The sequence below is a fragment of the Panthera pardus genome, unplaced genomic scaffold, assembly GCF_024362965.1.
Source record: "Panthera pardus isolate Hobbes unplaced genomic scaffold, ASM2436296v1 HiC_scaffold_11, whole genome shotgun sequence".
NCBI lineage: Eukaryota > Metazoa > Chordata > Mammalia > Carnivora > Felidae > Panthera > Panthera pardus.
Genome location: NW_026526666.1, coordinates 41,452,270 through 41,475,948, shown reverse-complemented (window position 1 = coordinate 41,475,948; position 23,679 = coordinate 41,452,270). Strand labels below are relative to the sequence as shown.

General features: G+C 39.0%; 1 protein-coding gene and 1 pseudogene across 2 annotated transcripts in view; one reads left to right on the top strand and one right to left on the bottom strand.

Annotated features, from left to right (window-relative positions):
* GIPC2 (GIPC PDZ domain containing family member 2) overlaps nucleotides 1–23,679 on the top strand; it is a 445,972-nt gene that overhangs the window by 109,696 nt on the left and 312,597 nt on the right. The gene's annotated exons all lie outside the window — the stretch shown is intronic.
* LOC109246276 (E3 ubiquitin-protein ligase RNFT1-like) lies at nucleotides 4,852–12,648 on the bottom strand (annotated as a pseudogene).

The window sequence follows — 23,679 nt, the reverse complement described above, 5'->3', positions numbered from 1 at the left end:
TCAATACCATTTGCTAATGGTATTGATATTAGAAAGGGGAGGCCACTTTCCATTTTCTCCTCTCTGGATTGCTTAAGAGCAAATGCTGACATATTTTAAAGTAGAGATTTTTCTATAAAAGATTGTTTTGCAGTAAGGCAAACTTAGACATTTTAATACATTCTAATCAGTATGTAAGCATTTTGACCAATTGGACAATCTTAATTTTTGCAATACAACTAGGCACTAGTTAGAACCAGGGTGTAGTACTATTTTTATTTCTTCAGCTTGTTATTACTGAATATTCTTTCAGGATTGTTCCCCTCCCATGGGAAAATACCATACACCCAGCGATTTAGCTCTGGACCAAAGAATGCAGTAACTATTTGTGTGTGCTGAGTTAGCATCTGCAGGGAGTGGGTTTTGGGTTTAAAATTCTAACATTCAGAAAATACTGAAAATCCACTATGTACATACAAGGTGCCATACCAGAAACATTCCTGATCCTCAGGGGGCTTATAGTTTAGAGTGGAGATGAGACAAGACTAGCAAGTCAGAAAGTAGCCATAATGCAAAGCAGAGGAGTGGTAATTTCCTGCGAGGGCTCTGATGGGACCCCTGAGAAGGGGGAGAATACATCCCACTGGGACCAGGGGAGAGTTCATGGGTAGAGTCTTGGCAGCACCTTAAACAGTGGCCAGCAATGAGTCAGGGAGAGAAAATGAGGTAGAAGGCAAGGCATGGATGTGGGAAGGTGGAGGATAGGTATGAGAGCAAATGATTTTGTGAAGAAAAGTACCAAAATTTCAGTCTGCAAAGGTAGGTTGAGTCTGATCAAGAAGGATCTTCAGTATGAGGCTAAGAAAGTTCTGTGACCCCTGATTCTTCCCCAAACCTTGTAGTTCGTTTGGGTCCTATTTTTATAGTAGCATGTACACTAATGTATCCTGGTTAATCTGTTTTTGTTCCTACTAATTGTATTACTCTGAGTAATTCGAAGTCCTGGTAAGTAATTTATCTTTGTATTGTCACATGGAAGGAGCTTAGTAAATGTGACCATGATTTAAGCCCGTCTTTTTAAATTTAATTAATTTATTTTTAATGTTTTTATTCTTGAGAGAGAGAGGGAGACAGAATCTGAAGCAGGCTCCAGACTCTGATCTGTCAGCATAGAGCCCAATGCAAGGCTTGACCCTAGCTGAAGTCAGGCGCTTAACTGAGCCACCCAGGGGCCCCTGATTTAAGCCCATTTTCAGTTTTGTTTTGTTGCAGGAATAGCATTATCTGCAAAGATATCTCCCTTTCTCCCTCCCCCGACACACCACACTTTCATGAAGAAACAGATTTTGAAAGTTGACTTTTTTCTCTGAAGGTTACTGATTCTCCATTTTCTTAAAAATTTTTTTTAAATGTTTATTTATTTTTGAGAGAGAGAGTGTGAGCAGGGGAGGGGCAGGGGGAGAGAGACACAGAATCTGAAGCAGGCTCCAGGCTCTGAACTTCCAGCCCGATGCGGGGCTGGAACTCACAAACCTCGAGATCATGACCTAAGCTGAAGTCAGATGCTTAACCGACTGAGCCACCCAGGCACCCCTGATTCTCAATTTTCTTACTGAATTTTGCAGGATCCATTTTGATGTGAGTTGCAGCTTTAACAGATTGCAAAAGCTGTTGTCAGCTTGGTGATTATATTGTATATTCTCAATTTTGGAGGGCAACAGTGTGTGAAAGATATGGATTCTCAATTGCCTGAGAAAAGGCAGATTACTGGCAGCACTGACTCTAGCAGTTTTAAATGGAAGATATATAATAGATATAAACTTTTCATGGTCCCCATTTCTACATAATAAAGTCCAAATTTTTGCATGTGTTTAAGACCCATAGCAATATGCCCAAAGGAACCTCTTGTTCGTTGCTGTTCTCTTTCTTGTGTCTATGTTTTGGCCAAAGAGAACCATTTACCCTCCTCAGGCTGTGTCATTTCTTTCAATCCTCCTATCTTTGTGCTGTTCTTTCTGCTGTATGTACATTAGTGATTGTAATAGATAACCTTCCAAACCTCAGGGGCTTAATATGATTAAAGTATATTTATTTTTGCTCAGGTAAGAATGGAATACAGTCACTCCTAGAGGGTGGCATTTCTCTACACGTTTTTAGGGACTCCTGTTTCTTCTGTCCTTTGGATCCCCCATGTTCATACCACAACTCCCAAAGTTGTTCTTCTCATCTCCAGCCTAGCCAGCTGGAAGGAAAAAGGCATGAGGGTCATGAGTCAGAGGCCAAACAAGTCAGGCCTGGAAGCAACAGATGTTACTTCTCACATTATATTGGTCAGTACTGACCACAAAGCAGGCTAACAGTGTCCCAGGAGAAAAAGAAAATGGTTTTCAATGACTTGCTAACCAGTATCCTCCACAGTCTTTCTTTCTGGTCACAAATATCTATTCCATTCTTTTATAGAAAATATCCATATCTCATAGGAGGCACCCAAAGACCTATGAAGTCAGCGAAGTGGCACAAAGTTCAGATCTTCCAGTGATGGACATGGTGTCTGGATGGGTCCTCTTGTGTGATCTGTCAATAAAAAGGCTGTTCAGCCTTTCTCCCTCTGAATGTAGAGTGGTGAATCAGGAACAGGATAACTCAACAAAGCGAAAACAAATGAACCTCTCTTTTGGAAGAAGAGAAAAACAGAAAGAGAAAAACAGAAGACACTCAACAATTTCTAGTTGCTAGTATATATGAAATCCTGAACAAGCATTATGAAAATATCCTGTCTTCATAAGGTGGGGTTAGGGGAAGTTCCTTGATTAGATCATGACGTTGCTCCCCTGGTCAAACTCCTTTGTCCGTGGCCCTGGGTCCATCCTCTGGGAGGGACTTCCATGTCATGTTTTTTTATGGCCACACCTGAAGAGGATATTTGGGAGTGTATTCTTGAAGGCTATACAACTTTCACAGCCTGTTTCCTACTTGTGCAAGTGTGAGGTCCTGAGGATTGTTTTAATGCTCAAATAGTCTAAGGCTTTTTCAGGTTGGGATTATATTTATTTGGCAGTACAGTTCACTTAGAAATCTAGAAGGCTTTTGATCTGTTAGCATCTAGTCAGTTCCATGTGCCAGTAAATATATCCAATGTTTGCCTAGATGTCATTCTCAAGTCTTATTTCTTTGCTTTCTTGTTCCCATACCCTTCCTTCTCAATTTAATGGTGGCTACCTTGAGGCCATTAGGTTAAAGGCTAACCATTAATGTAATCTTTGTAATAACACTGAAAAATTTAAAATTATATTATTGCTAATAATGTTTAAAAGAGTAATATTAAAATATATCATCCTCAGTAAATTAATATTCACGTAGAAAATCTTATTAAAGATAAAATATAACATATAGAACTTTCATTTAAAAATACAATCATCAAAACTAAAAGGCAACCGACAGAATGGGAAAAGATATTTGCAAACGACATATCAGATAAAGGGTTAGTATCCAAAATCTATAAACAACTTATCAAACTCAACACCCAAAAAACAATCCAGTGAAGAAATGGGCAAAAGCCATGAACAGACACTTCTCCAAAGAAGACATCCAGATGGCTAACAGACACATGAAAAAATGCTCAACATCACTCATCATCATGGAAATACAAATCAAAACCCCAATGAGATACCACCTTACACCTGTCAGAATGGCTAACATTAACAACTGAGGCAACAACAGATGTTGGTGAGGATGCAGAGAAAGAACTACCCTACGAGCCACTTATGTGAAATTAGAGAAAGATGAATATATGACTTCATATGAGGACTTTAAGAGACAAAACAGATGAACAAAGGGAAGGGAAACAAAAGTAATATAAAAACAGGGAGGGGGAAAAAACAGAGTCTTTTTTAATTTTTTTTTTCATAAGAGACTCTTAAATATGGAGAACAAACTGAGGGTTACTGGAGGGGTTGTGGGAGGGAGGATGAGATAAATGGGTAAGGGGCACTAAGGAATCTACTCCTGATCGTTGTTGCACCATATTCTAACTAATTTAGATGTAAATGAAAAAAAGTTAAAATGAAATTCTCATTAAAAAAATCACCATAAAAAATAAAATAATGTAAATTTTGGGGCACCTGGGTGTCTCGGTTAAGCGTCTGACTCTTGATTTCGGCTCAGGTCATGATCTCATGGCTTGTAGGTTCAAGCCCCATGTCAGGCTCTGCACTGGCAGTGTGGAGCCTGCTTGGGATTCTTTCTCTTCCCCTCTCTCTGCCTCTCCCTTGCTCTCTCACACACCCTCTCAAATTAAAAAATATATAAATTTTATGAAAACTTTAAGAATTTTTGAGATTTTGGATAAAGATATATTTTATCATAAAAATATTCCTTATTTTGAAACATTGTTTGAAAAGAATACCTGAATTCCTCTGAAGCCATTAATTCTTAATTTAGTTATGCAGTTGCTGTTTTTGATAACATTAGTAAGAAAATACATTTATAGTTTTATACTGCAATCACATGTCAAGTAATTAGAATAAATGTCAATATAGACGTTAGATTAAACATTACTTACATATTTTTTTTGAAGTTTATTTGAGAGAGTGCATACTAAAATCTATCCTGATGACTTTAGCAATGGTCAGTACAACCAAATGAAATTAATATGTTGTAGTCTTAATAGTTTACAGGACTTAACTATATTTGTTTCTGTCTCTCTTTTTTAAATGTTTATTTTTGAGAGAGAGGGGGGACAGAGGATCTGAAGTGGGATCTGCACTGACAGCGACTCTAATGTGGGGCTCGAACCCATGAACTATGAGATCAAGACCTGAACCGAAGTCGGATGCTCAACTGACTGACCCACCCAGGCACCCCTGGACTTAATTATATTTGAAGGTGTGATGAAGTATCCCCATCTTGCCATTTGGTTACATGGTCTGAAATCACAGTTCTGACCAGTGGACATTCTCTTGGTGGAACCATGAGGTAATGTACTCTTGAGAAAATATATGTTGACAGATGGGAAAAATAATCTCAAGAAATTCTGCTTGACATATTGATCAAATATCATCCGAACAAGTCACTCTATAGCTTGGTCATGTAAAAAGTATTTACAAAACCTGTCTGAAAGTCCTCAGATTTCCAAAAAGAATCCAAAATTTTAAAAGGAAGTAGAATAAGCTGGTAATATCCCAAGAATCTAGTTATATTACCAAACTCCCTGTAGCTAATGAGGTAATGAAACCAAACTGCTATGGAACAAAATTCATTTATACTGACACAATTCTTCTAAGAATGTATACCAGTAATCCTTGGATTTACAAGACATCATGAAAGAGGGTACCCAATAAAGTAAGGCATTTTGAGCCAATGAAGAAGACTTTCAGAATGAAGACTATAATTCCAATAATCCAAAGTACTTCCAGAAGCTTGGATGACCCAAAGTAGTATTTACAAAGATTAAGTTGTAATAAAGTGACTGAAAAATGAAAGAGAACAAAAGATTCTGCCAAGAATACCAAGTATACTGAATTTTGGGGCACTTTTTCTTAGAAAAGCCCAATCTACAGTACTTTTGTTGACATACATAAAAGTTGTTAGAAGCCCAGTTCAAAGAGAAATTACATATATTTCTGAAGCTTGGATTTTCAGCACATTCTTTAGACCTGGAGTTTATCTGGATGTGAGCATCTCCAGAATGAAGGCAGGGCCCTTCTGTCCATCTTGTTGCAGGAGCACTTTAGGAGGTTGATGCTGCTGCAAGGTCCACAGTTCATGGAGGGTGGCATGGTCCTTGAGTATTTTTTCTCTCCTCCACATTCCTTTGCATAGGGATTGTGTTTCCTCTAGTGATGATGAGTGGGTGGAAGTCTCACAGGGTGTCAGGGACAATGGGAGACCGTCCTATCTCTATAGTCAGGGTTCCTCATCCTCAAACCCAACCACAACTAACTTTGTTAGCCCCAGTGGCAGCAACAAAGCTAGATTTTAATGGGATTTTGTGTTCATATATATTTTCAAAATTGTCTTTTAAAATTTGGGGCCCAATAGCTTTCATACAGCCTTCCTCGTTAGGCTCCCAAATTGGCTTGCAAATTGGCCAATTATTTCATAAGCTCTTTTTTTTTTTTAAGTTTATTTATTTTGAGGTGGGGAGGGGCAGTGAGAGGGAGAAAGAGAATCCCAAACAGGGTCCATGCCGCCAGCGCAGAGCCTGATGTGGGGCTCAAACTCACAAACTGCGAGATCATGACCTGAGCCGAAATCAAGAATGGGACACTTAACCGACTGAGCCACCCAGGTGCCTCACTTGAGCTCACTTCTTAAAATACTTTGTCTGAGATACAAAATAAAAGCCCACAATTATTCTCTTGCCAACCACTTCCTCCAGAGTTACAGTGTCAATGGGCATATGTTCTGCCTTCCAAGTTATCCCAGGCAAGTTTACCACATGTTTTGCCCCTGTGTAATTTGGATGTCCATCTTTACAGCTCTGTCATAGATTCATTTATGAGTCTTGACATCAAATGGTGTAAGTCCTTCGAATTTTTTCTTTTCCAAAGTTGTTTTGACTCTTCTGTGTTCTTTGCAGCTCTATATGCCTTTCAGAATAATCATTTCAGTTGCTACAAAAAAAGCCTGCTGGGATCAGGGAAGTAAGGGTCCAGGAAGGAGAGTTGGTGAAGCAGGGCGGTCACTAAGCAGTCTTCCTGAAACACTGGCATGGTGGACAAGTCAGAGCTTGAGGGGAATCTGCTGATAGGGTCCACAAAGGAGAACTCCACTCCCATGGAGGTCTGTGGAAGGCTGTGATCTGGTCCTCGTGGTTGCTTCTGTGAGTTTGCAGTTGGGTATCTGGTCATGGGTTGCTGTTGGTCAGCAGGACAGGCAGATGGGAAGAACAGCTGGATCTGGAGGCAGAGGAAGGTGTAGAGTGGGGAAGAACAAGCACAGACTGGCACTTGCTTCTCTGCATCTTACTCTACTCACCTCTAACCATGATGACCTTCGGAGCATAAGGGCTGACTCCTTCATTTTCCAAATCATGTGCAAGTTTCTAATCCAGAACCAAGTAGGGAAGAAGATGAAAAAATGTAGTTCCAACTTAGACTGAGACAAAATAAAACTTCTTTGACTGCTCTTTCTGTGTCACCATCTTCATCCACCCAGCCACCAGCTCCTGTTGATTCTACATTGTTATTTCTGCATTATAAACCATTCCCTTCTTCTATAGTTCAATCCCTCATACATCTTAAGTCTGGATTACTGTAATAACCTCCTAACTTGCAGTTACATTAAATGTGGTCATGTAGGTTGTGCATTGCACAACTTTGAGTGCCATTCATAGACCACATTTGATGGTCCTCCCTCTAGTTGTGCAGGGTACATCAGGCAGAACCGTACATAGTTCCATCTCAGGTCTAGCCTCACTTCGTCCCTTTAGCAGTATGGGTCATCCTTTTAAAAGGCAAAATGGACTCTAGCATTCTCCTGCTTAAAATTGTTGTCCTCACATGACCTTCAAGGTGAAATTCAAATTCCTTAGCATAACATGCAATCCATTCATGATTAGCAGATGAGCCTAGGCTCTGGAATCAGAATTTCTAAGTTGGAATTTTTTTTTAGCCACTTCTACAATATATGACCTTGGGCAAGTTACTTAATTTAAAATTTTAATTTTAATTTTTCTGTTTCTTTAACTGTGAAATGGGGGGAGGAAGATAAGAATAGCCTTTCATCATCAACTTTTGTCAGCATTCATTGAGATGTAAAGATGTAATGTTCCTTCTGTAGTGCTCTCACCATTGACTGTGCCCACCCCAACTCTATGCTTCATCTGAACTGAACTGTACTACTGGTTCTCCTCATTGTGACCCATCTGCCTCTGTGCCTTTACACTTGCCTGAATCACCCTAGCTAGAACCTGCTCATTGTCCAGGACTCAGTGACTCATCACTTCCTCCTAGAAGCCTTCTCTGATTCCCTCAGCCTCAGTGTGACTGTTTCCTTGGGCTCAGTGTCAGTACTTGATTATACCACAGTGGATTCTCTTTTTCTGTCTCCCCCACTATAAACTGTACACTGTCTACCCTGCTAGACCATAAACTCTAGACCATGTTTTCCTTGAGGGTAAGAACTGTTTTACTTATCTTTGTACCTTAGCTCCTAATGTAGCAGAGACTAAGTTTTTAAGAATGTTAGCAGCTTCTCAAAATGTTTATTGAATTAATGAATGGCAAATGATGAGGGCTCTAACAGGTATTGTTATACTTTATGGAGAAGCATAAAGATGATGAAGGGAATATTTTGGGACAATTCATACTAGCACGAATTTTAGAATTCTGAAATTTATTGATTTGGTAGATTTAAAAGTATGTTACTGTTAAGAAGGGAATTAAAAAGAATGAAGATTTCTTTCTTTCTTTCTTTCTTTTTCTGAGAGAGAATGAGAGAGCACACATGCGAGTAGGGCAGGGGCAGAAGGAGAGGGAGAGAGAATCTTAGGCTGCACGCCCAGCTCAGAGCCAGACAGAGGACTCCATCTCATGACCATGAGATCATGACCTGAGAAGAGATCAGTTAACTGACTGATCTACCCAGGTGCTCCCAAAATGGAACATTTTTTAACAGAAAGAATGACTAAGCACATTTTTTTGTTAAGGAATTGTTTACTACCATTTGCTCAATATCCATTACTTTAAGACCTCTTACAAAGATATTATTGAAACCCACAACTATATGGTCAATTAATCTTTTTAAAAAAAATTTTTTTAATGTTTATTTTTGAGAGACAAAGTGTGAGTGGGGGAGGGGCACAGAGAGACCACTTTCTTATACCATACACAAAAATAAATTCAAAGTGGATGAAAGACCTAAATGTGAGACCTAAAACCATAAAAAAAATCCTAGAGAAGGACACAGGCAGTAACCTCTCTGACACTGACCATAGCAATTTCTTTCTAGATATGTCTCTCTTTTTTTTAATGTTTATTTATTTTTGAGAGAGAGAGAGGGAAAGAACACAAGTGGGGGAGGGGCAGAGAGAGACACAATCGAAAGCAGGCTCCAGGGTCTGAGCTGTCAGTGCAGAGCCTGAGGCGGGGATCGAACTCATAAACTGTGAGATCATGACCTGAGCTGAAGTCAGATGCTTAACCAACTGAGCCACCCAGGCGCCCCTCTAGATATGTCTCTTGAGGCAAGGGAAAAAAAAGCAAAAATAAACTATTGGGACTTCATCAAAATGAAAAGCTTTTGCACAGTGAAGGAAACAATCAACAAAACTGAAAGGCAACCTATAGAATGGGAGAAGATATTTGCAAATGACCTATCTGATAAAGTGTTAGTATCCAAAAAAATATAAAGAACTTTTAAAACTCAACACCCCAAAACAAATAATCCAATTAAAATATAGGCAGGGGGCGCCTGGGTGGCTCAGTCGGTTAAGCGTCCGACTTCGGCTCAGGTCACGATCTCGCGGTCCGTGACTTCGAGCCCCGCATCGGGCTCTGGGCTGATGGCTCAGAGCCTGGAGCCTGCTTCCCATTCTGTGTCTTCCTCTCTCTCTGCCCCACCCCGTTCATGCTCTCTCTCTGTCTCAAAAATAAATAAACGTTAAAAAAAAGAAAAATTAAAAAAAATATATAGGCAGAAGACACGAATAGACACTTTTCCAAAGAAGACCTCCAGCTGGCCAACAGACACATGAAGAGATGCTCAACATCACTGATCATCTGGGAAATATAAATGAAAACTACAATGAGATATTCCCTCAAATCTGTCAGAATGGCTAAAAATCAACAACACAAACAAAAGGTGTTGGTGAGAATGTGGAACCTTCTCGTACTGTTGGTGGGAATGCAAACTGGTGTAGCCATTGTGGAAAACCATATGATGTTTCCTAAAAAGTTAAAAATAGATCTACCCTATGATCCAACAATCGCACTTCTGGGTATTTACTCAATACAAAATCACTAATTCAAAGGGATGCACCCTGATGTTTATAGCAGCATTATCTGCAACAGCCAAATTGTGGAAACAGCCCAACTGTCCATTGATTGATGAATGTTGCCATTTGCAACAACATGGATGGAACTAGATAGCGTTATACTAAGTGCAAGAAGTCAGAGAAAGGCAAATACTATATGATTTCACTTATGTGGAATATAAGAAACAAAACAAATGAGCAAAGGGGAAAAAAGGGAGAGGCAAACCAAGAAACAGACTCAACTATAGAGAACAAACTGATGGTGACCAAAGGGGAGGTGGATGGGGGGGATGGGTGAAATAGGTGATGGGGATTAGGAGCACACTTGTGATGAGCACTGAGTGTTGTATGAAGTGTCGAATTACTGTATTGTACACCTGAAACTAATATTCCCCTTTATGTTAACTAACTGGAATTTAAATAACTTAAAAATATCGAATAATGCATTAAAAGTTTTAAAGGTCTTTAAAGAATGTTTTGTTTACCAGTGCTTAACTGTATTACCTAAAAACATAAAGTAGCTATCCTTGGCAGATTATGGATCAAAATACTGAGAACTGTTTATTTTAAAATGTCTGTATGAGTTCAGTCATTTAACCGTGTACCTTGCCTCAGTCAGCAGTTTATACCTGATATTTCTGATGGCAATCTTTTAATAAAGAGAACAAGTAATTACCCTGAGTTTTTCTTCAAAATTTTAAAGTTCTGTGTACTGAATATGCTCAAAATAAAGCACATCTGTTAAGGATTTTTTTTTTTTGATAAAAAAGTGAAGGGCAAGGGGGCATTAACTGGACAACACTCTGGGTCTCTCCCAGACATGTCATTAGATCTGGTAATAAAGTGATTATTGTGTTTGAATGCAGGTCTGTCATTTCCTGCCCTCACCCCTCGAGATGATGTCAGCAGTTGTTTAAAGAAATTTAACTGTCCCTCTTGTACTTGGAATTAAAATGAAACATGAACTGTTTTCTCCTTAAAAAAAAGAAAAAAATTTCAGATTTCTGGATTAATAATTATGAAATGTCTTAAAGTTTGAAATAAAAATGTCATTGCATAGAGTAAATATCAGAGGATATTAAATCCAAGCACTTCTGTGGGCTATAGATGTTGACCTTTTCCAAAAGCCTGTCCCTTCTTCAAATAAGTTCTTGCTTTGATATGAGGAAAAGTTTTAATAAATGTGGAAATGATCATTCTCAACCTCAGTATCATGCTGTGTTGGGCTTATGATTCTAACTGCTATGTGATGCATCACAATTGTAAGATTAAGAAGAGTGACTTGCTTAAATGTTTTTGCATCTTACAAACGAATAAGAATATGAAAATCTCACCAAAGAAATGAGCAGAGGGCATACCAAAGGAGTCCAAAAAGAAAAAAATAAAAATGTCCAATGGAAAGATTTTAGCCTTCCTAGTAACAAAATGCAAACGAGCACAATAATGAGATACCATCTTAACCTATCACAACAGCAAGGGGAGTGAAGAAGTGTGCACTTTCATCCATTGCTGTTGGGAGTGTAAATCTATAGTCTTCTCTGCAGTTTGATAGTATGTGTGAAAGATTTTAAAGATGCTTTTAGCTTTGACTTGGGAATCCCACTTCTAGGAATTTGTTCTAAGAAAATAATAGGACAAATGCCGAAAGGTAAAAATTTAAGCATAGTTATCACAGCCTTGTTTTTGAAATGGCACTGAGTAGGTAACCTGCTTTTGCCTGGTTTCCGTGTTGGGGCACAGCCACTTCTGGAATACTTCCAGCCCCTCTTCCACCGCAGACCCCTCCCCAGGGGAAAAGGAGCAGCTTGTTTGGTTGTGGTCAGGGCTCTGCTCCCACTGTTCTCGCACTTTGCATCATTCTACCTGCAGAGCATGTGCCCTCACTGGCTTCCTGCCAAGTGCAGCTTTTATGCGGAAGGCCTCCTGACTGTGGGGAAGCCTGCGGTTTTCCAGCTCTACCTGTGTCTGTCTAGGAAACTGTTTAACTCCAGATACCCTGTTAGGAGTCTCATTGGGCTGCACACCTGATCTGTGTCCTCCATCCAACTTTTATAAAAAATAAGGCTGATAGTTTGATTTCTATTTGTCTGACTCCTCTCTACTGGTCAGTTGGTATTGAACCAGGGCTTCCTGACACCCTCAAGAAATAACAAAATAGAATTTGGATACCCCGAAACATGGGATTGATTAAAAGGATATGGCTGTAAAATTGGATATGATGCAATTCAAAATGATTCTGTTAAGGTATATATTGATAAATGAAAAGAAGATCCTAATATATCCTTTTTGCATATGAGCACACTTACTGTATATGTATGTAGTTGGCTCTTTTCCCCTCTCTCTTTCTGCATCTATATTTTCTAAAGCTTCTTTAACTACATAAAGATAGGTTGTTTTTTTGCCTCTGTATAGGCTGTAGTTACGGCTGTGTTTACTATGTCTGTGGTGGCTGGAGTGTCCTTTCCCTTATTTTTTTGTTTCACAGGCAGTTTCCCTGATGGGGTGAGCAGGGTCTTGGGCACAGGCAGGAAATGTGGAATTAGGTGGGCTTTTCCCAGCTGGACACCTTCATTACATAACTTCTCCTAGGATATCTGGCCCCTGGTGATGTGGCTACTGACTTCATCCTCTCTACAGAGCCTTACCTGGTCGGAAAGGAGCTCACCCTTGGGCCCATATGAGGTAATTGTCATCTTGTTCCTCTACTGCCCTATTCAGTCTCCTGCTCAGGAAGTTGGAGCTGCTGTCTGAGGACCAGTGCCTCAGTCATTCTCATGCTATTGAGGGCTGGGAGAATTTTCCCACTCAATAGAATTAAACTGTAGACGGTAGTTAGTCCAGGGTGAGCTGATGCAGTTACCTCTAATTCATGGAGATGCCGAAAGCATCATTATTTGCAATGGCTCCTGGGAAATGGAATTTTCCAAATAAGTGAAGTTTCTAGATAGCAATACTACTTTAAGAGCCTATACTACTTTTCTTAATCTTTTTTTAAGTTTATCCTAAGAGAAAGGGAGAGAGAGAGAGAGCATGTAGGGGAGAGGCAGAGAGAGAGAGAGAGAGAGAGAGAGAGAGAGAGAGAATCCCAAGCACACTCCACACTGTCAGCACAGAGCTGATGCAGGGCTCAAACCCACAAAGCATGAGATCATAACCTGAGCCGAAACCAAGAGTCAGATGCTTAACTGACTGAGCTACCCAGGCACCCCTCTTAATCATTTTTAATGGAAATCTTACTGAAGGGGTTTCAATTTATTTTCATAAACATTCAATATTTTCTTGATGACTCAGTCTCATCCTTTTAAAAAAACGTATTTTATTGTGCCTTAGAATGGTGATATTCTCTGACTACACTACACCAATGCAGTTCTGAAGAGCAGCTCCTGGTTGTACCTTCCTTCACAGTCACAGGTTTTTTAGATGGTCGGCCTATGGCCCCTGCCAAAAAGTGTTCCATGCAATCATCTGCGTGCTCTGGTTGGAACCTTGCTTTGTTGACTTAGCAAAAGATTGGGAAAGGCCTGATTAGCATTAAGATTTAGCATCTTGTAACAGATGCATTTGTGCTGCTGTGAGGCCATTTTCATTTGGTTCTGGGTTTGCTGTTGGGTTTCAGCCACTGTGGTTAAAGTGGTCAGCAATCAGAACTAGGGCTGAAGGGGCCATTCTTGTATTTTGTAACAAGATTTCCCTTCACTCTTTTGACAACTGAATTAAAATTCACATTTTCCTTTACAAATAAGCTTCCTCATAGGTTAATGATCACTTACATTATAACTGTAGGAACTGTGGTTCAAACAAATGAAGTCAATTAAAAAAAATTTTTTCAATGTTTATTTATTTTTGAGAGACACAGAGAGACAGAGTGAGAGTAGGGAAGGGCAGAGAGAGAGGGAGACACAGAATTCAAGCCAGGCTCCAGGCTCTGAGCTGTCAGCACAGAGCCTGACACGGGGCTGGAACCTACACAGGGTGAGATCATGACCTGAGCCGAAGTTGGACGCCCAACCGACTGAGCCACCCAGGCGCCCCTGAAGTCAATTTTCTAACTTCAATTATAATAAAATTGAAATGTTTATGAACTTCAGGATCTGTTCCTGAGGCTTTAAGGCTGGAAATCACAAGCTATTTCCAAGAGAATTCTGAGGAGACCATTGAATGATCATTGTTCATCCATTTTAACTCTATTCAACTTCATTAAGCAATTGATTCTTTTATTGATTTTCCATCACCTAAAGTATAAAGTGCAATTTCTTTAACATTCTATCAGTTAGGCTGCCTAAAAACCACCCAAAACATAGTGGTTTAAAAGGAAAGTTTTAAAATGTTTTATGATTCTATAGCTCAGTGGGCAGCTCTCTCGGTCTGAGTCAGTTTGGCTAGAGCTAGATGGTTTGGGTTTTCCTCATGTGTCTGGGATGACTGAGATGACTGGGGCCTCTCTCCATGAGGTCTTTTCTCTCCCAGGGGCTAACCCAGGTGTGTCATACAGTGGCAGAATGGCTTCCGGCAGCAAGAGAGGGCAAACTCCAAAGCACAGTAATTTTCAAGCCTCTGCCTATGTTATATTTATTAATGTCCCATTGGCCAAACTAAATCCCATTGGCTCTAGTGCATGCATACAAAGAGGTGTGATTTATGGGGGTCATTACTGTAATAATCTATCACAGCATGTTCCAAACTGTCATTCTAACCCTGCAGTTCCCACGATGTGGCTGAGGTGCCCCGGAACACCACAGTGAATTCACAGGGGGTGTTGTGGGACGTTTAAAAATATCAAACAAAACATAATTATACTCTATGACTATAGGACATCATGCAAACTATGAACTTTATGTCTGCCACAGTGTCAATGTCATACATTTCTTTTGGTGCTGTTGTATCTTTGCAAAGCTGGGTTTTTGGTGGTTGCTGTGATAAAAAGCAACTACTACATGAAAATCACTGTGGAACAGGGAGTGAGAGTGGTGCCAATTTGATTCCAAGATTGTAGAAGTGATACAGTGCCCAGCAGGTGCATATATTTCATTATTAAGTTAATGTTATTTAAGGATGAAACATTAAAAAAATATATATGTGTATTTCAAATGTAATTAGGTTGTGAGGACACACATACTTACAAATTGTTTGGACCTAACTGTGTAGAAAATGAAATTAAGGATTTCTTTTGGTTTAGGGGCATTGTGAAAAAAATTAACAAGATGCTAAGGATACTGTGAGCCAAGAGTGGTTGGGAACTACTGCACTAACCTCATTTTCTACTGCTGATAAAAGAAGGAAGTCAAGAAGGAAAGCTCATTTGGGGAAAAGTTGAATGGATTCAGTTGTGGAGATGCTGAGTCTGAGGTCCTAGTGGGCCATTCAGGGAAAGGCATAGAGCTGGGACCCAGGCAGGAAGTTTAGAGCAGAGCCGATTTCATCCCTGAATAGTCATGTGCAGGCTCTCTTTCTAAGTGCTTTGGATATTGTATAAACTCAATAATTAACTGCAAAATAATAAGATAGAGTTGTTGAAAGGGAAGGAACCTAAAAACCCAAACTTGAAACCAATCTGCAAAACAAATGTTCTTGGCTTAATATTTTTGCAAATGTTAAATGGGTATATTTTCATTTCCTTCTTACATCATGTTTTATTGCAAAAGGTTCTATGGGAGAGCCATGAGGTTTACTTGGCTAGAGAAAGAGAAAGTGAACTATTGACTTCTGAGCCATGTGTGCATATAGGGGGTTTGCTTAATTATCTTATTTCCCATTTAGCACATCACTAGCTGAGCCCAGAAAATTCAGATCATAGAGGGCTATCCATTGTATAGAGAAGACACACTTATATACACTTAAGGCTTCACGAGGTTAGCATCAAGAAGTAGGAGGATATATGGGGCGCCTGGGTGGCTCAGTTGGTTGAGCGTCCGACTTCAGCTTAGGTCATGATCTTGCAGTCTGTGAGTTTGAGCCCCGCGTCGGGCTCTGTGCTGACAGCTCGGAGCCTGGAGCCTGCTTCGGATTCTGTGTCTCCCTCTCTCTCTGCCCTTCGCCCACTCATGCTCTGTCTCTGTCTCAGAAATAAATAAGCATTAAAAAAAAAACAAGTAGGAGGATATGATGTTAGGAAAGTAAAAACCTCCCCCACCTCCACATACCTTTCTTGGCCAAGGAGATTGTGGAAAGAAATAGAAGTAGAAGATAGTGATATGTGTCTTGTAATTTTCCCCCATGGCTTGGAAAGAAGTTGTATTACAAAAATAAGAGTAATAGTAAGAACAAAGAGGGGAGATATTGCCCATTTCCAAGTTGGGGGCCCTGGAAATCTCATTTTTGTTCTGTTCACCTGTACCAACTTGGGAGTATGACCACAACAACTTGGCTATGCACCACAAACAGAAGGAGATCCTATGGCTTTGTTTTCCTATGCTTCCTCCAAGTCCCATGTTTTGTAGATGATGTGACAAGAGCCAGAAGGCCTTCTGAGGCACCATCTGCCCACCCTGCCCTGACAAGGCAGGTGGAATGCCAGGCCAGTACACTTGGTGAGGACCAGAGTAGTCACTCCACAGTCTATAGCCAACATAGTAGGGGTAAGGCTGAGACGTACAGAGGTGTTACTTGGTCCTGACCAAGCAAGGTGCACCCAGTGAATAATGGCTGATGTCTTGAGACCAGTAGTAACTTCCCAATGCACGCCAATGACGTCCATGAAGATAGGAGGCTCTTTCTCTCAAAGTCATGAGGACCCATCAATGCCCTTCTCCTCAGATATCCAGATATCATCTTAGGGAGAGAAGCAGGGGAGGGAGGCAGGTGCCTGAGGGCCAGCATTGACTACATACTTTTCTAGGCCCAGTGCAAAATGAAAATACAAGTCCCTTGTTCAAAAATTAAGAATCTTAAGACTGTGACAGAGCATTAAACCAGCTGTGGGGGCTTTCTAAGTGCAGGACTAAGTGCAACTGCACGGGTCTCAGACCTATGAAGCTGGTCCTGCTGAGAGCCTGAACATACTTTTCCCCTAGAGATTCTCAACACTGCCTAAAGGGATCATTTAAATTATCAGATTGGATTAAATTTAAATTGCATTGGACGTATAGTTAATTCTTTCCCCATTAACCAGTGAGTGAATGGGAACCTGAGAGAAATGCCAGATTAGTTTATGGACAATCAAGACATTACCGATTTGGGTTGAGTTATATTTGTGGTCCTTTTGTAAAGACATAGTTTTCTCTTCTATAGGAGAAGAGCTGCTGATTAGAGAGGTTAGGGGATTGTTCAAGGTCACCAAGGTAGTTAGTGGTGAAATTGAGGTTTCACCCAGGTATGATTCCAAAACTCAGACATTTTTTTACTTTTCTGATGCAGATAATGGTAAAGTCAAAGGTAAATCTGAGATATTGAGCTTTAAAGTGAAATTTCTTTTAAAATGTGCTTATTTTTATAAGCGCATGAAGAGTATGCATTGTCACCAATAGGAATGATACTGTCTCCTAGAGAATACTTTGGAAAGTTGGGGGTATTTTGGTTGTCTGAGGGGATAGTGGGGATTTTATGGACAAAGGTTAGGGATATTAGAAAGTTGCAATTTGCAGGGCAGTCCTACACAAGGAAGAATTGTTTGATGTTCTACATAACTTTTAGTTGCTTCATCAGTTGCTTGGGTAGGTAAAAACTTGTTATAATTATTAGTCTAGAGCCTAATAACATTTTACATAAACTCATAATATATTTTGCATGGTTTAAAAATAGGCTGCATTTTCCAAAACTAAAATAATTGTAAATTGAAGGAAGAGTATACTTGATTTATTTCAAGCTTTACCAAGTTGTTCCCCATTTTGGAAAACCACATTGCCTAGTGGCCATGCTACTTACAGCATTCGGATCATCAATACAATAGACCTTAATCAATTTGGTAGTAGATGTCAAATTTCCATAGATTCCACATGTAGATGCATTGACTACATTAGTCTTCTGGTGTGGCTGTGTTTGAGCATATTGGCATATACATTATTTTATTATAAATTCTACTTTTTTCCTCCTTTGTGTTATAGTCAAAGCATTTTTTTTTTTCTGTTCAAAAGTTATAAGTGTAGGTAGGTTACAATTTTGTATGGATTTCATTTTAGGACTATATATGGGCATTGAAAAATATTTTCTATAGAAAGGAGTGAGTCTAGCAGTTTGAGAACCACTGAGGTCAGAGACACTAGTCTTTGGAATCAGTAAAAAGCAGAGTTCTTTTTGCAAGAAAACCTTAGAGTAACTGACTTTCCCTGAAGGGCTTACTGGCTGTAAGGGAAATAGTACTGGGCCTGATGTGAAAGAGGTATTAAATCTTTCAAGAGACTATATTCTGTGTGTTAGGCACAGAATCAAGATACCTGACCTAATTTACCCAAGGAGTAGGGCTTTACAGGTAACCTCCTTTTTTTTTTTTAAGTTAATTTTTGTCTTCTTGGCTGGACAAAGTTGTACTTTTCATTTGAGGGGGTGACCTTGGAAGGAAAAAAGAGAAAATTTTTTTTGATTCAGGTTTATATTTTTCCTCTTAGGAAAAATATCTCTTTGAAGGTAAAATAACTGTGTGAGACATTCACATTGCAACTCAAAAGTCTCTGTGTTACTAATTGTTATGAGAAGGCTGGCATTAGGGGGGCTTTGGGTAAAATGTCCCAATCTGATGAGTTTCTTGCACTACCACGTTCCTTACGTAACTCCAGGATTCTGCCCTTTTGGTGGGAGGGATGTCCTACTGCCTATTATTAACAATGTTATTGTTGCCAGTTAATCATATAAAATTGTTGAGGAAAAGGTCAAAAGCTATACTTTGAGTCCAAGAGAGTAAGTTCTTTGTTCTAGACACTCAGGGTCACGCCATGTAGTGACGTCTATTATGGTCCTTAGGGAAAAATCTTCCTCTCCCTCCTTTGTATCCTCTTTCTTCTGGAATCTTCCCCCTCTCCCACTGCTTTCCTGCATGGAACAGTGCTTTCCCCAGGGACTTGGCTTGGTCTGGTCAGTCTCTGTCTGGTCTGGGTGAATGGTCATTTAGGATGGAGAGAAATTGGGACAGGAAAGTGCCTCTGGATATTCCTGGCAGGTATCTACCCATTAGTAGATAATAAACTTAATAAACTTAATAAACTTAAACAGTTTATTGTAATGATTCAGAGCCCAGTCTCTGGAATCAGTCAGCCAGGAGGATTTCCATTCTGGCTCTGCAGTTAATAGTTGTGTGACTTAAATTCTCTGTCTCAGTTTCCTCAGCTACAAAACAAAAACTATAGTAATACCTAATCTGCAGGGTTGTTGTGATGATTAAATGTGTTACTGCGTGTAAATGGGAAGCAGGGAGGAAGAAAACCTGTTCTACCACATTTACACATTTAAACAGAAAATGTTTTGTTTGCTGCTATTTCCTACTTGGCGTTTTATTGCAGATTGGTCGAACCCTAAATGACTTCTTTGATTTTTTGGATGGTGGGGCTAGGGGAACAACTGGATAAATGCAAAGTGGAAAGAGTCATCAGCTTGGGCTTTAGATTCAAGAGTGTCACTCTTTTGCTCAAAACCCACTGAAGTGTCCCCATTTCATTGAAAGTAAAACCCAAAGACTCCATAATGCCTACGAGGTCTTGCATCATCTGGACCCTTGTGACATCTCTGACCTTATCATCAACTGCTTTCCCTGCACTCCAGCCAGCCAGACTGGCCTCTTGCTATACCTCTGACATGCCAGGTATACTCCTGCTGAGGATCTTTGCTCTAGCTGTGCCCTGTGTCTAAATGTTTTTCTCTTTGACATCAGCATGGCTCACTCCTGCACCTCTTTCAAGTCTTTACTCAAATCTCACTTACTCAATGAGGTCTATCCTGATCATCATATTTAATATCGAAACTTGCCTCTTGCTACTACCCTGGCACTTCCATTCCCTTTACCAAGCTCTATATTTTCCTCATAATGCCATTGATCTTCTAATTAACCATATAATTTACTTAGTTAATATATTTATTGTTTCTGATTTGTCTTTCTCTACTAAAATAAAACTTAAAAAAGACAGGGTATTGCCTTCTCACTTGCATCTTTAGAGTCTTTAGTTCTTGGCACAGAAGAAGTATGTGCTCAGTAAACATTTATGAAATGAATGTATGATTCACCCATTGAGGCTGAGGACACCCATTGAGGCTGATCTAATCACACCAGGGTTCTCCCAGCAAGAAAGAAGGGAGAATAGCTGTTGAATGGGCAGTTAACATGGATTCTAAAATGCCCAGCTGCACACTGGGGAAAATTGGATTATGGGCTAACTGAGGAGTATTTGAGTCTTTTCCCAAATCTGGTATGCAGATTAAACAGGAACTACATTTTATTCCTGAACTTGTTGTATTTTTAACAAGAAGAAAAATAGTGTATTTTTATGAATTGTATGAAAAAGTGGTAGCACCGAAATGGTTTTAGCCTTGCCAGGATGCCATATTTCTAGGGATGGAGTGATGTAGGAAATGTATAAAGACACATGGTTCCTGGCACAAAGGAAACACTCAGAAAATATCTGAATTTTATCTAGGGCTATTCCTACCTTTAAAAGTAATCAGAGGAATATGTAATAAAATATATTATCTTATCTATTCTTATCTTATCTATGAGATATCATAGAATCTCACTGTTGGAAAGGATGGGAGTGATGAATATCCTTTTCAGGGTTCTTCACAGATGAGCAAAAAATGAATTAAGCCCAAAGATCAGCACAGATGAGCTAAAATCTGACTTCCTTTAAATTTTACTCTTTGGCACTCCAAAACAAATCTATTCACTTTTATACCTGAGATCCTCTCAACTATTCGAAGGAAGCCATTGTGTCTGCTTTCCCACAGGGTAAACATCTTCAGTTTCTTATCTAGCTTAGTTTTGAGAATCTTCACCACCTAGACCACCCTGGTTTGGATGAAATGCAGCTTCACAATGTTGTTTTTAGAAAGTCAGTGGCCAAAGTGGTTCACAGTGCTCCTAACTGAGTCTGATAAAATGAAGTGCAGAGAGACCACTTGCCAAAATGAATAAATATGTAAACAAATACATTAGGTAAGTAATAAGGGGAGGGGAGATATTGACTAACAATGAAAAAGTCAGAGCTAGGTCTACCTCTGTCTACAACTGGAGATCTAGGGGTTCATATATCATCTGAACTCTGTCTTCATTGCTTGGCTCTGTTTTTCTTTGTGTTTTCTTTGCTTCCAGGAGGGGTCCCCACATATTTCTTCTTAGAAACTCCAGGTTTACATCCTATCAAATTAGCAACTTCCCTCAGTGCTATGGATAGAATTCTGGAGAAAAACCAACATTTAATAGAAGAGAAAGACACATTGCTGATCTTTCAGAATGTAAATTTCTATCATAAAGTAAATGATTTCAGAGTACCGTGACTTGCTATATTGGGTTTTAGTGATGCTCTTTTTTAGTGCACTCACAATGCTGCTTTATTTTGTGACTTCCAGAATTCTTCCTGGAATTGACATCAAATTCATGATTTGAAAGTTATAGAATCTATTCTTTTCAAATTTGGGAAATTAAGATATTGGTTCCCATCTTTTATCTTTTGTTCTTTTTTTAGTTCACACTGAGTTTTTCAGAGATTTACAGTATTTCAACATTTATTGAATACCACACAATGGTACTTTCTCATTCATATTTACAAGTTCTTGGCTTCTGAGGCAGGAATCATTTAGTTTAAAAACTTGAATTCCTTTGAATCAACCAGTTAAATCATACTTCTTATACTCTGCTCACCTGCCTTGACTTTCCAGTTCTACATTTACGAACTTTTTAGTTTGGATCCTTGGTTTTAAGAAACAGAGAGTCAAATCAGGTTAACTTCAGATTATGCAGAAGCTTCATTATGAGGTTACATGTAGCAGTGAGGAAGAAAGGGAGCTTATAAGAACAGAGAAGTGAATTTCATGGAGGCTTGTGTCTGTGGCAGGTTCTAAGCAGGAGCAATTTGTGGGTCTCCTATCTACAATCACATCAGTTTTTGACTCTGTAAATTGTGACTGTGATGCTCTGATGAGCTTTGTTTATCTTGGTGTGTCTTTTTTTTTTTTTTAAACCGCTTTATTGAAGTATAACTGGCATAGAATAAACTCTACATATTTAAAGTGTATAGTTAAGAGTGCCTGGCTGGCTTGTTGGTAGAGTATGCAACTCTTTTTTTTTTTTTTTTTTCATTTGAGAATGACTTTATTTTGCCTTCATCCCTTAAATATATTTTCTTTTTTTTTTAATATATGGAATTTATTGTCAAATTGGTTTCCATACAAGACCCAGTGCTCATCCCACCAGATGCCCTCCTCAATGCCCATCACCCACCCTCCCCTCCCTCCCACCCTCAGTTTATTCTCAGTTTTTAAGACTCTCTTATGGTTTGGCTCTCTCCCTCTCTAACTTTTATGTCATAAACTTTTATGATGATTATGTGCTTTGAGGAACTGAACTATTTATCATTATGAAATGAAACTCTTTGTCCCTGGTAACATTCTTTGCTCTGAATTTTACTTCGTTTGATGTTATTATCGCCAGTGAGGCTTTATTTTGGTTAGTGTTAACATCATATATTTTCTCTCACCCTTTTACTTTTAACTGATTTATATCTTTATGTTTAAAGTGAATTTCTAGAAGGCAATATGTAATTGGGTTTTATGTTTTTAGTCCAAATTTCAAGTTTACTACATTTTCTCCTAGAATGTGTAATCTATTAATCTCATCCAGTGTATTTTTCTTCTCAGGTATTGTGGTTTTCATCTCTAGAGTTCAATTTGCATCTTTAAAAAGTATATCTTTCATATCTCTATTTAATATGTTCAGTCTTTCCTCTAAATTTTTTGACATGATAGTTATAAGAACTTTTAAAATGTATTTGTGTACTGATTTTAGTATGTGTGTCAATTCTGTATCAGTTTTGATTATTTTTCTCCCTTTTATAGGCTATATTTTCTTCTTTCTTTTTTTTTTAATGTTTATTTATTTTTGAGAGACAGAGACAGAACATGAGTTGGGGAGGGGCAGAGAGAGAGGGAGACACAGAATCCGAAGCAGGCTCCAGGCTCTGAGCTGTCAGCACAGAGCCCAAGGCAGGGCTTGAACCCACGAACCAAGAGATCATGACCTGAGCTGAAGTCACACGCTTAACCACTGAGTCACCCAGGCACCCCTAGGCTATGTTTTCTTACTTTATTTTGCATGCCAGGTAATTACTGATTGGATGCCAGTCATTGTGTTTTAACTTCTTGGGTGTGAGATATTTTTGTAGTCCTATAAATATTCTTGTTCTATGTTACTGTTTGTTCTGCAGTTAAGTTTCTTAGAAACATTTTGATCCTTGTGGGTCTTACTTTTAATCTTTGTTAGATAGGACCAGAATAGAGTTCAGTCTAGAGCTAAATTTTTCCTACTGCTGAGGCAAGACCCTTCTAAGTAGTCTATCTGATGCCCTATGAAATATGAGTTTTTTGTTTGTTTTGTTTTTATTTTATTATGTATGTATGTATGTATGTATGTATTTATTTATTTATTTTTGAATGTGAAAAAGCTCTTTTTATTCCATTACAAGAATACCTGTGTCTTGAATCCAGGTATTTCTTTCTTTTTTTTTTTTTAATTTAATTTTTTATTTTTTAAAATTTACATCCAAATTAGTTAGCATATAGTGCAACAATGATTTCAGGAGTAGATTCCTTAG